Raw genomic sequence first — 14692 nt, forward strand, 5'->3', positions numbered from 1 at the left:
GTCAACAGAAAGATTCACATGGCTTAGAGTGAAGACTAACCACACCATCACAAGAGCTTATTACATTTTCATGATCACTACACTGAGATTTTATTGCATCCACATCACAAGATATTACACTAAATCTGTCTCAAATGCCATATTAGTTAGGTTTTCAGCAAAGGTTTTCTACTTCCAGCTCTCTTTCTCCAGCATAGTGTAACTGAATGCAAGACCAAGGGGTGGAAAAGCTACCACGTGAATAGATCAGAAGGCAGATCCCTGGCATTACAGACAGGCAGACACTAGTATGGTCTGAACAAAAGAACAGCTCCTTCTCACCACATCTGCTGCATCTTTGTCTCTACATCTGAAAAAGGAAGCACACAGTTCCCCTAGACTACAGCTGAACTACTCAGTAAAAACATAGAGTCATTTTTGAAGCTATTTACATGGATGTGAACAATTACAGAGAAGGCACATCAACAGAGAATCAAGCCCTGCATCTAATGTTAATAATGCATTTAATAGTGACATCCCCACTTTCCTGGAAAAGAACATTAAACCTGTTCATAATACAGCATTTTTTTTTCAAATGATAGTATTTCTTACCTCCTACATTGTATCTACCTTAATCATCTGACTCCCACATAACTGGCTCAGCTTCAATGACAGTCTCCTCTACTTGTTTAAAAGTCATGTTATTTCAACTGCCATCAAAAAAGCATGATTTCCAAGTTAAGTTATTAAGTTTCTAATACAAGGAACATTATGTAGGTGCTACTAAAGTAGACACTTAGAAATGGAAAAGAGATTCCCCCCCTTCTGACAGAGGGTTGGATTTTCCTAGGAGAGGTAAACCCTTTATTTACTAGGTTTTGGCTGTCTCCAAAGTGAAACCTGTGTCCCTTTGTCATCCTAGCGTTCTACTCCTGGTTACAGCAGAAAGAAACAGGAGCCCTTTCTCCTGAAGAAAACAGAGAACAGAAAAGTACCACAACGTTTTAACCATGTTGCTTGCATCTGAAGACCTATAATCTAAACATTAAATACAATGGGCAGGGTACAAACACAGCTCTCTCCTGGAGGCCCTGTGAGGCCAACCCATCTGCCTGTATGCAAACCACAGTCCAAGTAAACCTGATTTGTCAGAGCTAAGAGCAATTCAATGTGACTCACATGCTTGATTCTCACCCAGATATCAAGTTTTTCATACTGGACAGAAGAAAATTATTTTGGAATAATCCCTGAGGAAATGCAAGTGAAAAATCTCTTCAGTTCTGGCCTACAGCTTTTCACCTCAAGCTTTGTATCTGTGCTGACAGCACCATGGACTTTAATCAACTTTACTACGTTGTAACTAGTTTTATACCCATCCCCACATGTAAGTACAGACTTTGTTGAAAGACACCAACTTATTAATTTTGTGATGCTGAGTTGAACAGAGCACTGGGAAATTAATCTCAAACCAATTATGTGTTTCGCAAGAGCTTCAGCTTCTTTTTCACACCACTCTCTCAGCAGCCATCAAATCACCACAAGTCTTCATTTGCTGAATCCAACCTCCCTGAAGTTTCACTTCATTACCTGTCCATTCCTCCAAATCTTTCATCTCCACTCGGTCCCTCTGAAATCAGCAGAAGAAGTAGATGCAGTTATGTTCTAGCCACTGCAATATGAAAGGTTTATGAAAACTGTGTAATGCAGCACCTACACTATTAATGAACAAAATCCTCCTGGCTCAGTCTTAAGACTTCCATTGTTTCAAAACTTGTCAGATCCCTTTAAAAAAAAATTACAGCCTTCGTTCAGCTCAAGATTTCACTTGACAGTGTGTCAGTTTGACATGCAGGCATCTGTCATTTTCTGACAAGGAGAGAAGTAGAAAATAATAGACAACAGGAAAAATGAAGTTTTCTTATCTTCCTCCACTGTCTTCCTGTACAATGGATTCACCTCACAGGGCACAGATTCACATCCATCTGAGGCTTACCTGAGCTGATCACCTGAAAATACTGAATCATACAACTGTGCTACTCTGTCATCCAGATTTCCCAGTGCTGTCTTGCTTCACACAGGACTTTTCTGTCTGCCCTGGCAAACAGCAGTCCTTTTGTAAGTGATGCTTTTCCCAGGAAGTGTTCCCTGTTGATCTCATTACTCTCTATCCAGGGAGTTCATTTTTGTCCCATTCTCAGACAGATCCCTGTTGTTTCAGTGCCTGAAGACTTTATGCAGCACAACTGAAGTTTATCAGAAGTGGTCATTCCCATCCCTGCATCAAGGGAAATATGTCAGATGCCATGTCTGCTATTCTGCATTTGTATTAAAAAGACTGGGTCAAAAATCTTTGCTTTGCTTTTCAAATGAAAACTACTGAGTTTTAGGAACATATTCAGTCATCACTGCAGTCTATTCCCCATTCTCTTGCTTTTGTTAAACCAGAAAATTTCCACTTCAACTATTCCTAACCAAGATGGAAGCAGTCCACAGTTACTCTGTTCTCAAGTAACGAGTGTCCTGAAAATACGCACATTTTTATTCATGCTGTACAGATCAAATGACAGGTCCCATGCTTCTGCGCAGGGAAATGGACTTCCCAGAGGCAAGCACAGGCAAGCCTGGAGATACAAATCTCTCCTCACAAAAGAAACAGCAGGATGTTTAACAGAAAGGGACAGTGCACAAATTGGTTTCTCTGTGGCATAGTCTGCTGTCTGCATGACAAACACAAAATGAAAGACTCACCTGATGTCCCTGTAGTTACACTCACTGAGCACACACTGTGCACAAAGCCTGGGCAGATGTATCAGTTGTGCAGATAACATTTGTTCAACATACAGCAACACTGGAGGGTTCGCAGTCATTATGAGACAATGCTATTCCTGTTCATCGTTAGCTTCAAGTTGCTTGTTGCCTCAGATGTGTACGTGGATATAGGCTTTATGGAACCTATCCTATCCTCATGCTGCAGTTACCTGCAATGGAGGAGAACCCACAGTTGTGCTTTAGCCTGTTCAGATCTCTGGCTTTGGACTAACTTCACTGAGTTCATGCAAGCTGAACTTAATCTTTGTTGATCCTCCCCTCCCCTCCCCTCCCCTCCCCTCTTCCATTCCATTCCATTCCATTCCTTCAACTAAAAATCAGCAGCAGCAACTTTCTGCTTATATGAGGTAAATAACCAGTCTGAAACAGAAGACATGATTGCTTGTCTAGTTGCCTGAATGATATCAGAATTAAGTTGCAGGAAGTTTTAAGCATGGCTAGCTGAAGGCACCAAATTGTAACAGTAATGAATTTAATTGCCTATTCACAGCTGTGTCTTTTTGTAGATGCCCTGCTCAGGTTGGTTAACTGTGAGCTTGTATTCTATCAGAAGTCTGAGGCAGAGAGCAGCTTTGTGCATAGAATCAGCCCCTGTTCTAGCATCTCTCCCTGAGCTGGAGTCAGACTGACTTATGAGAGCACATTAAAACTGGCCAGCTAAAGTTGTTATGCTCCCTGCCAGCCTCCTCTTTCTAACAAATATTGTCTCAGCTGGGGCTGTTTTAATGGACACCACCTCTCCTGAACCCTGTGGTTTTCCAGAATCTTTACAAAACCTTCCAAAAACCATGGGTTGAATCATAGAAGCACAGAATTAAGTGAGTGCATTGCTGGATGTGGGTAGATTGTTCAACCCAGAGCACTAACCTTTAGACTACATACAGTAGATGTGTAGGTGCTACCCCTGATCAGCATCACCTCTCAGATCCCAGAGCTTAACTCAGTACATTATGTACCAAACACTGACAGGTTCCAGACTGCCAAGTGGGTATTTTCTGTTTTGTCAGCACAGTTAAGAAAAAGTGGGAAAGTGGGAAAGTTGCAAGGAATTGTTTATCTGTTGCTGTTTTTCCTGCCTTCTTCCAAATAAGCAGTCCAAAATTTCATGGACACACATTTATTCTACATTTGGTAGAGGAGGAGTGGCAGGGCAATACACTGATTTGAGACTTCCAGTACTCTTGCAGTCCTGGAACTATCTTTTCTATCAGGAGCCTCTAAAATGTTTTTCTCAACCTGCAGTCCCAAGGTAGTAGTCACTCTAAATTGGGTATATGGCTACCTTTCTTGCCCCGCTTCTTCCCCAGAGGCATTTGCTTCAGATGTACCAGGGCTCAATGAAGATTTCATAGAGCTAACCCATATTGTCCATCAGTTCCTTGGAATCGGTGGAAAGCTCTATTGATAGAAGATTGTTGTAGTGCTCTTTTGCACCACTGAAGCAGTACAATGCAGTATTAACATGTTGAAGGATCTAGTCCATTAACTTTTAAAATTAGCTTACCAAGGGAGATGGAAGCGGCTGTGAGAAAACAAGACATTTAAAGCTTCTTGCAAATCCAAACTGTCCTCCTCTAAATCATCATACCTCAGTAGTTATATTTGTAACATTATCTCTTAAATATGATAATGTGAAAAGGCTGCAAAATGAATTTCTCTGTGCAGCTGCCATCTTAATCTTCATCCTTTTCCTGTTAGCAACAGAGCTGCAAGCTACAGCATTATTCAGGAGTTGTGCAGCATCAAGGTTCTGATTATGCTCCTTCTTTTGAGATGTTTGCTCACAGCAATCTAGTTAAAGATACAACAATAACCTAAACATCAGGCCACACTGATCTGGCATGAATGTGGCACTGTACGTAATACAGATAAGTTGTGATATTGTTGCTAGGCATTGCAAAAGTTCATGAAGCAGAATTATACCTTTCTGTGGCACTAAGGGACATGGATTTAGTGATGGAACTCAGTAGGTCAGGTTGACTGTTGGATGTGATGGCCTTAAAGGTCTTTTCCAACCTAGATGATTCTAGGATTCTATGCTATGTGCAATTCAGGTCATGGCATCCTCATTATCTTGGAATGATTTCATTTGAATGAACTCTTCTGTTGTCCTTGCTTATGTATTACAACATTTTGATTCACAAATATTCCTGGTATTCAGTAATCAGATGTAAAACTGGAGAACGTTCCCAAAGTCCAGGGATTCTGAAACACAGTGCCATTCCTATGGAGACTATTGAAATCATCACCCATCTGTACTTAATTCCACTCTATTCCAAAAGTCAAAATGAAGCAAGAAGTTACTGTTGGTTTTTGTGAAGCTTAGAACAGACCTCCACCTTGGGTTGGAAAGCCTGTAGAAAAGATATGTGCCAATGATTAGCACAAAGGCACGTATTACAGCTAGAGCTATCAGTCCACTAGGGGACTCCATCATATTCATCTTTTTCATTATCAGTTGGGAACAAGATTTTAATCAGCTTCTTCTTCCTTCACGGACACACATCAGTACACAAACAACCTGGCCCAGTTCACATAGGGATTTGTTAAATGAAAGCCTTCAATCTTAACCAAATTTTGAGGAATGCTCCATGAATTACTGGGCCTAAAATCCAGTCATGGAAGTTATGATTAGCTGTGCTTCTATACCTGTACTGGCCTCTGAGAGTAGCATAGGCTTTTTTACATGCCTGGTGAAATCAGAGCAATCACTTTGCTCTGTGATTAACAATGTGTAAAGCCACAGTTCCAAATTATTTCAACTTTTCAGTGATTATAAGAACATTTACGAGACTGATGGTTGGACTACATACTGTGAACAAATATCATTTACTAGGGGACTTTCTTGCAGCCAAGTTGTGTAATACTACCCCAATAAACTGTGCAGAAAAAGAATTATGAGTTGTGCTACAACATTTCCACAGATAAGAAATCAAGTGAAGCATTCTGCACTACAAATGTTTTTATGGGGGGCAGCAAGTGTGGGAAATAACTTTTATAAATGTGTTGAACACAAGCCCTTCTGTGCCATAATGGCACAATGGCATTTCACTCACTGTCAGCTGATTTAATCCTATCATAACAGACTTCAGTTTTTTGGGGTGGCTTGTGGAGCGTTCTCAACATATGCTTTAAATAGCCTGATCTATAAGTTAATTCCCATTTATTATCTTGTAACAATGTTTTAGCTCTCCCAGTGCCTCTCTGATGTCTGTTAATTGTCTTCTCACTGCTGACAGTTAAATTCTCATCTCCTCCCCACATACGACAGAAGTAATTTTCATTTGATGATAATCAACCTATCTCATTAAGCATTTGAAGGGACTGAGGATTTCCAAGGCTCACGCATCAAGAACTTGTTATTCTGGGTATATGAGAACTGAGAAATCACTGAACATGATATCTCTAAGCATCCAGTATATACATATGTGCTTGTGCACATCACAGCCTCATGATAACACAGCACTCACGCACAAAAACTCCATAATTCAGATGATTGTCAGTATTTTTTTAAACATAATTAGAAGAATGAGAGAATTCCGCTGCACAAACAAAAGGAAAAGGCTGTGACTTTAGGACAGATTCCTTGCCTAGATCCATCTCATCAAACTTCTGTCTCCAAAACAATAATCTCCTCAGTTTTGCCATCTATACCCTTCTCTGTTTAAAGCAAAGGGAAGAAATGGTCTTAGGAAAGATTCCAAGCTCCGTTGAGACTCTGAAAATGAGCAGAAGTTTGCTTTGTGTTGAAATAAGAGGATCAGAAAAAGAATGACGTTCCAAAACGCTTCATGAAAACTACACTGGAGCTTCAGTAAAAAAAATCCTCCTGCCTCACGTCAAAGGACAGCAGACAGACTGCATGCCCCCACATGGGTGTCAAAATGTATGTATTCTCACTAGAGTAGTATTTCTTTGTTGTACATCTTCCTGGAAGCCTTGGAGAAAGTCACTATTCTCTGCCTCAGTTTCCTCATTTGCAAAACAGAAGCAATACTTTTCCCTTCGTTTGAGACTTTCAGATGAAAGGTCATTGGAAATAATATCCAAACACTGAAACTATTATTGTTTCTGAGCTTCAATAATTCATTCCCTGCTGAGCTTCTGGGTTGTGACGCAAAGTGATTGGCATATTACATTTTTCACGTGCCTTATTGTATTTGCATTGGCCTCCATTTCCAGTAAAATTGGAATAAAATATGATTTAAAAATTGGTAGGAAACACAGGCAGCAAATCATCCTGATTGTACCAAGCAAATAACACCTAATGCTCTAAGCATATACACACACGGCTTGTGATTGTTCTATAGTAATTCTTCAGTTAATGATTGAATTTGGTCTTTTTGGGGTTCTGCCCATGCTGATTTCCGATTCAACAGTCAGGAGTTCATCCTCAGGGGGTGAGGAGCACCCACCCATGTCAAGGCTCAGATCCACAGTGGTATACTCAGGGGAGAGACAAGAGTAAGGAGACAAGGTGCCACTAGTGAAATACCACCCACCCCAGAAGCGGGGCTTTACTTCTTCTATCCCTCTTTTAAAAATAGAGCTCTGCCTGGAGTATGAAGTAAAGGCAGTTACACTGTACTTCATTAGGCATCCAGGGAAAACATTTCTCATGGAGAGAGGGAAAAGAAGAACATGGTATAGAGCTGGTTAGACCCAATGTTCCTCCTATGCTTTCTTGAAATCCCTAACACATCCCATTTGCTAGCCTGCTTTGTCTCCAAACTCATGCATTTTCCTCCCAGGTTTTGTGATTTAAATTTTTTAAAGGAAGCACAAATGGCTTTAACGTCATCCCTGTGCTCACCTAGTACCCAAATCTGATTCACTGCAAGAGTGAAGGAGGAAAGTGGTCAGCAAGCTTCCAAAAGGACTGTGCCAAAAATGCTAATTTTCTTTCACATCCTGGAGGTTAAACATCTCTTAGGTACACAGTAGGAGCCCGGGGATGATGACTGACAAACAGGCATCTGCTTTATTGCTTGGAACATAGGAAGGATCCTATGGATGTCTGTAACTGGAGAGTCATGTCCACAGTCTGGAACACCAGTATCATGGTGGAAGCTGTTCCCGATTTGAACTCCTTCTGACTGAGACTGGAATCTGGCTTTGTGTTTTGAATTTACTGCAGCATACATGTTTTAAAACTTCGTGTTAAACACTCATATGAGACATTAGAGGTAGAGCTCTTTAGTCAGCAAGACCTATGCTTCATTTTTCTCCCTTTTACCTCTGAAACCGAGAGCCTGTTCTAGTTTATTTTTTGAGAGGCAGGACATTATCAGAATGAAGGATGTCCAGTTTCAGCCAAGCACTCATTATACAAAGCATATATCAGTGAAGTGCTCCAAATTAGCAGTGGTCTGGCAGCAGTAAAAAAAGCTGCAAGAAAGAGACTGTGTAATTGTGCTTGTCATGAAGAAGAATATAGTCTGCAGCTGGCACACAGAAATGCCTCAAATCTATATGGAATTCAGAAGAAAATCGAGTAGGCTGCTAACCTCTAGCTCAACTAGAAGTTAGCAAGATTCCTCCTCCAACTACTACATTCCTGCCACAAACACACACCATCCTGCTGGTACGTCAGCTGCCTGCCTGCCCAAACATTTCAAAAAGATCTTCTGCAATAACCTCTCAACAACATTTTCTAGGCGTTGCTTGTTTTTCTTCATTTAGACATATGCATACAACAAAATGCTTGTGAGCTATCTCTTCTGGTAAGAGACTGCCACCTCATGACTGCTAGAGAGGAATGAAACAAACCACAGAGGTAAAGATGAAAGCTTTCATGAGCTCATGGCCAGGGAGGGCTGCAATAGCCCATCCTCTCTGTTCCCATCAGCTTTCACACAGCACCACAGCATCCTGAGACAAGTATTCCCTTGCCAAAGATGTGCATTTCAACTATTTTTCTCACAGAAAAAGCTTAGCATCTTTCCTCACCACCAAGCCTAACCTTAGCATTAAACAGAAATTAATCCCTCAGAAGAACCATCAAAATTATGCAGGCCATTTTACACAAGGTGCTTCAAAAGCCCATTCATTGTGTTTGATCCTTCTCTGCAGGATCTTAGATACCTCTCCTCTGCAAACTGCACAATTTGGGTGCAAACACCATCTTCTTACTTGCTCAGACAGCTTACCCCATTCCTAGCACCTCTTGTCAAGCTCAGTAATTTTTCTGTGCTAATACAACTAACTTCTCTCAACAGCTTAGATAAAGATTCTTAAGACTATGGAGAATTTTTGTGGCAGTAAAAAGTCCCAAAAATTCTTCATTTCTTCCATAAATGAGATATGAAAGTCAAAGAAACTAAATTTTTCATGCTCCATCATCAGTTTGAAATATTTGTCCCAAAATCAGGCCCAGCACATGGATTGATCTGTCTATGCCTCACTCAGAGACAGTACGTTTAAATATTTAAAACACATGAACAAGGAATGGAGCAAAATACCCTTTTGCTGGGTTTTTCTTCTTCTTCTTCTTCTTTTTTTTTTAATCCTTTAAAATGTAAGCAGGCACTGAGGAAAGTGCTAGATTGAAAACCCTAGAGCCTGAAATGTATTGTTCCTGTTTTTTTCTCTCAGAATAAAAGTGTCAGGAGAGTAGTACCAAAGCTTCCCAAAAATCCCAGTTTTACTGCTGCTATCCTCCTTCATTAGACTCATTGCTAAATTCTAGGTGGTAATTAAAGATCTGATTCAGCTCCATCCTCGTCACCTCAAACAAAGCCAAAGTCAATTAAAACTAAATGAAATATTAATTTTTCTAAAATGACTATTGATCTTATAGCAGGTACATTAATAGCACCTATTACAAGATAGGATGCCACACTGCTAAATTGTGGATACAGGTTTTGACATAACTTGAATATTAAACAGTGCTTCAGAAGTGGATGATTTTGCATCTCATTCCCTAAGGCAACCAGTTTTTGCTCAGGACTGCATTTCAAAATATGCTGCTAAATTTGACAGATATCCGACATTATTAACCTGAAAGCATCAACTTATCTTAAGTCTCATCCTATGAACTGGAAAAAAATAGAAAAAAAATCAAAATGCACTTGAGATTCAGTGGGAGGATTTTAACAGCACAGATGATTTTCTTCGCATAACAGCCAGAAGGACAAAGAATAGCAAAAGTTCATCAAAAATCTGGGCTGCTTTCAGTCAGAGATTGATTGATTCCTTTGTTATGATAACAGTAATTACTGAATCCATATGACCGATTTAAACTTTAATTAAAAAATCATCATTATGACAGGATAATTTTTAAGGTTAATTTATTTAACCATTTTCCTTTAAAATATTTTTATAAAGGAGATGATCAGTTCTAAATAATAGCACTGACAAATATTTGATTGCTTAAACTCTTTCCCATGGTGTAAATGAAAAGATTGAAGGTCTGTATTAAAAAAACTAACTCAGGTTTTTCTCTTCCTCCTCCCAGAGCAGCTCGTTAGCTGCTTGCTTTACTTACTGTAAGAACCAGAAAGCTGTTGTGCTGCTATTAGGCAGTGTACAGAGCTGGACCATTCCAACTCTCCATTCCTCACATCCCCATTCCTATCTGCTTTTAGTAGGCCAACTCATGATAGTGGCTGGCTTTTTCAAACAGTAGCTGTGACAGTTCCAGTGGTGCTGTCAAGAGCCAGAGCTTTCTTCTGAAAGCCACTGAGCACCTCTGAATCTGAACAAGTCCTCTTGGGACTCTTTCTGGTAAAACATAAATTGAAATTACCATCTCAGAAGCTGAAATATTTTTAGAAAATTGATTTCTTCAAGCTGTCTCTGTTAAAAGCAAGTACCACCTACCCATGTTTAGCTTATTTTCCAGCCCACCTAAAAGGATGCACTGTTACAAAACCACCCAGTCAATCCCACCAGCAAATTTTGTTGCTTATCAAAAATCCAAGCTATTCTGGATAGAGCATCATTTATTTCATTTTTTTTTTTTAATGGTGCATTTACAAACATCACATCTCACCAGCATCTGCCTGGCAGAAGCAAGTAGCCTCTCTTTCATCTCCTCCTCCTGCTTCACAACAGCTAAACCAGGCTTCTGCAATGCCATTAGCCAGAAATCTAGAAACAGCCACCAAATACTTTGTGAGTGACTCATATTTTGCTGTCAAAAAGCTAGTAATCTTTCTTGTTTCCTACATTTTACAGCATGCCAAGCTGTGTGCTCACACTGTTTTGTCTGTAATCCCAGGTTCACAAACATTTCCACAGTAAAATGTGACATTTTTATAAAAAGCTCAAGTCACTAGTCTTTAGCACAGAGAAAATAGTGGATGTTCTGTTCTTTTTTTAAGTAATGTTTTAAGGAGAGAAACAAAAAACATCCAGACATGTAAGCTCAAATTATATGTTTAAGAAGTCTGCATTGCAGGAGGTGAGAAAGTTCACTTACATTTTAACAAAATTCTTTTCTTGCAGGCATGACAGCACAAATATGCAGCAGGTATAAGCCATTACAAAATGCTGTTTTCACAGAAGTCATTCTTACTATGAGGTTTTTTTTTGTTTTCTTTTGTGTTTTTTTTCCTAGCCATCCCTTGGTATAATGGTGATGTGGTACTTCAGCAATGCCCAAACATGTCTTGGTCTATTCTCAGTTCCAGTTACTATTGTGTGTTCAATATATGTTCCTCAAGGGTGTTTCATAGGCATTGTTTAGCATAGAACCAATGTAGCAGTCAGCTATATTTTTCCACGAAGTGTTGCCTGTCTGTTTATATGTCTTATAGGATGCCGTCTTGAAAGAGCTTTCATGTAAACAATGCTCTTCCCACTTTCTGAGATCAATGCATGAGGATTCACATTCTCAGCAGGCAGCTCATAGAACATCCAGCTCTGCCTAGTGCCACCCCCAGGCATTACCCCATGCTTGCTTCAGGTGTGTCTGAGCTATTGCATCTTGTAGCATTAGCCTGAACGTTTTGGAGAATAAGCAGATTTCATTATATTGCACATAAAAGGTATAGTTTTCACCTTTCCTTTATCTGAATCTAGCTTTTCCTGCAGAGCCCTTCAAGAGGTGAGAGAAAGAACAGGGGACTCAGAGTACCTGGAGGAAGAGGCTCCCATTAGTTTGTCCCAGCCTGAGGCCATGCTGCAGGCAACCAGCTGTGGCATGGTTTTTCAGCATGCTGGTATGCAGCTGGGCAACAACATCTGTTCCTCTTCTGTTGCTTTTACAAGATGCTTTTCTCCAGCAGATGTGAATCTACCCTACTCTTGCTGGGTCTGTTACAGTACAACTGGAATCAGTACATCAGGACAACTGGCAAGATTGGAAACCATAAACAGCGTTATTAGCCTTAGTACACTCCTGAGGTCTTCTACCCACCGCCTGCCACCTCAGATCCCCTGCTCTCCTCTCAGCCCTGGCTGGCTGTGCTACAAAAACACAAAAACGTTGCCAGGATGGAGGCAGCAGCAGCAGCTCAGCTTGAGAGTAGTTCCTCAATGCTTGCCCCCTATCCTTTTTCACGAGGAAACTGCAAGGTGGAATGCCTGCATACCATGCTGAAGAAGACAACCCCACCCATGCACCAGAATTCAGGAGGAATCCCACAGATTTATGGCAATGCATTCTTAAAAGGTCAGGATAGGTCTTTTTTTCCATCAGCACTTCACATTTTGTGAGCAGTGTCACTGAAGATACAGCCATGAACAGAAGACACAGCCTCTTTTAAATGAGATACTCTTATATCCTCCTGCAGTAGATGTCTGGTAGGAGAACTGAAGCATGGTGCTGAGTCAATGTCTAAAACAACACTAGGTCTATGAATGTACTTCAGAATGGGGTATGGCATCTCTGTACTTTTTTGTTCCAGAAAGGTTGAGTGGACACTTTTCTCTCAAGGAATCATAGAATGGTTTGGGTTGGAAGGGACCCCAAAGTTCATCCAGCCCCAGCCCTTGACATGGGCAGGGCTGCCCCCCAGCAGCTCAGGCTGCCCAGGGCCCCATCCAACCTGGCCTTGAGCAGCTCCAGGAATGGGGCGTCTTCACAGGAGAGGCGCTCCAGCCTTGTGATCATTGTGGCACTCCAGTGGGCCCACTGCAACAGCTCTACATCTTTCTTGCACTGGGAGACCCAGGTCTGATCTCAGTACTCCAGATGGGTCCTAACAAGGCAGAGCAGAGGGGAGGACTCTGAGAGCCATGTGCTTCTCCCTGTGGTCAGATGCTGCATTGTTTGATATACTGAATTTCCCAGATTTAGTCAGCAGAAAAATGCAATCATCGTCCATTTGAAAAGGCACAGCTGAAAAAATGATTTAAATTCATACACATAGGGAAACTTGATTTGCTGGGCATGGCCTGAATATAAGGCTAAATGAAGGTTAAATATTGGCTGAATAGTAATTGTACTGTGTCTCTGAGAAGCTGTTCATTGAGAATGTATACAAGTATCGTAGCTAAAAATGGCAGCACATTTGGAGATTGACTGGAATAAGTTCCTCTACCTTCCTCAGACTAAGCTAAATGTAACCAAAAAGCAAGAAATAAGATACAAAATATTCAGTGAAATAAATGTCATGTGCTCTTGGATCCTTGAGGATCCCTTCCAAATCAGGATATCCTATGGTTTTATAATTCCTGAAAAGAGAAATATTAACTAAGTTAAATATTTCTAAAATAACATGTTTCCATTGGAAAATATCATCAGTGACATTGAAATCCCCCATCAGGGAAAAAAAATTGTGCATTTTGTTAGTATTTTGTAAAAGGCTGAAATGTGATCATCTTATTCTAATTCATGTTCTATAAATACATCAAGTTTGGAAAAGTCAAAATGAAAAGCAAAGCAGGATGCCTTGACTGATGCAAAATGAACTTTGTTTAGAATTTAGAATCATGGAATCTCTCTTTGTAGCACACATTTGGTACTTACTAAGCACAGGGGCAATGCTCAAACATAAGCACAGAAAGTCACTGTGCCATATCAGAGTTTAAGAGATTAGGTGCACATTAATCCAGTTACCTCAATGTTAGTGTTGTCATCAAGGTGTTTAAGGAAAATTCACCCATTTTTTGACCTGTGCTTGAGGTAAGGTGCAAACGTTGGCTCTGATGCTATGAGTCAGAATCTCCTTTTTCTTCATAACTCCTACAGCATTGTGAGTGCTGGTGTAGAGGCTACAGGAATTTATCTCAAGGAGTAGAGGATTGTATAATGTTTGTGTTTGGTTTCAAAAGGTTCTTGTTGTACAAATGAACTTTTAGACCAAGTAAATAGAAATCTCTACAGTAATAAAGAGGAGAGGATGTTATGACTAAAGAGAGACTGGAAGTAGTGTGCTAGGATCACCCCACATGCACTTCATCTTCCAGCTGAGACTTCGTACAAAATTCAGTACTCATGTAAAGAAGCAAAATTCTCCTCATCCCAGAAATGGGGACACCCCACTGTATTCTATTGCTGCTCCATTCCTGAGCTGCTGAGATCTCACTCTGAGCTGAACCACGAAGCAAACTTCCCATGCAACAATCTTGTGCAGCGAGAAGTCTGTCTCAGAGGAAATCCCCATTAAATTGAACTTCAAAAGCCACTGACATTGTGACCATCAGCCACGAAGACTCTGTCAATAATTGCTTCCCCCCTCCCCGCCCATTTCATTTAATCACATATCTTACAAGTCATCACAGGAGCAAAATATGAAAATAACATGTTCTGTTGTCATGAAATCTACCCCAAATATCACAAAAGCTGAATGAGGCTGTTCCTATGGGTAATCTGCAGTAGGCTGACCTAGATCTGAGTACTTCCATTTATCAGTCCAAACATAAGTTTGACTCTATGATTCTTATTCTCCTAATATTTTGACAGTGTTTTATTTTTTATCACCCCCATCACAAGGTG

At 40.4% G+C, this 14692-nt stretch overlaps 1 protein-coding gene across 1 annotated transcript in view; it reads left to right on the plus strand.

The window, feature by feature from the left end:
- Nucleotides 1-14692, plus strand: part of KCNJ6 (potassium inwardly rectifying channel subfamily J member 6) — a 108426-nt gene that overhangs the window by 88232 nt on the left and 5502 nt on the right. The gene's annotated exons all lie outside the window — the stretch shown is intronic.

The sequence above is a fragment of the Cyrtonyx montezumae genome, unplaced genomic scaffold (genome assembly GCF_038088225.1).
Source record: "Cyrtonyx montezumae isolate F1298 unplaced genomic scaffold, pur_monq_1.0 scaffold_3, whole genome shotgun sequence".
Lineage (NCBI taxonomy): Eukaryota > Metazoa > Chordata > Aves > Galliformes > Odontophoridae > Cyrtonyx > Cyrtonyx montezumae.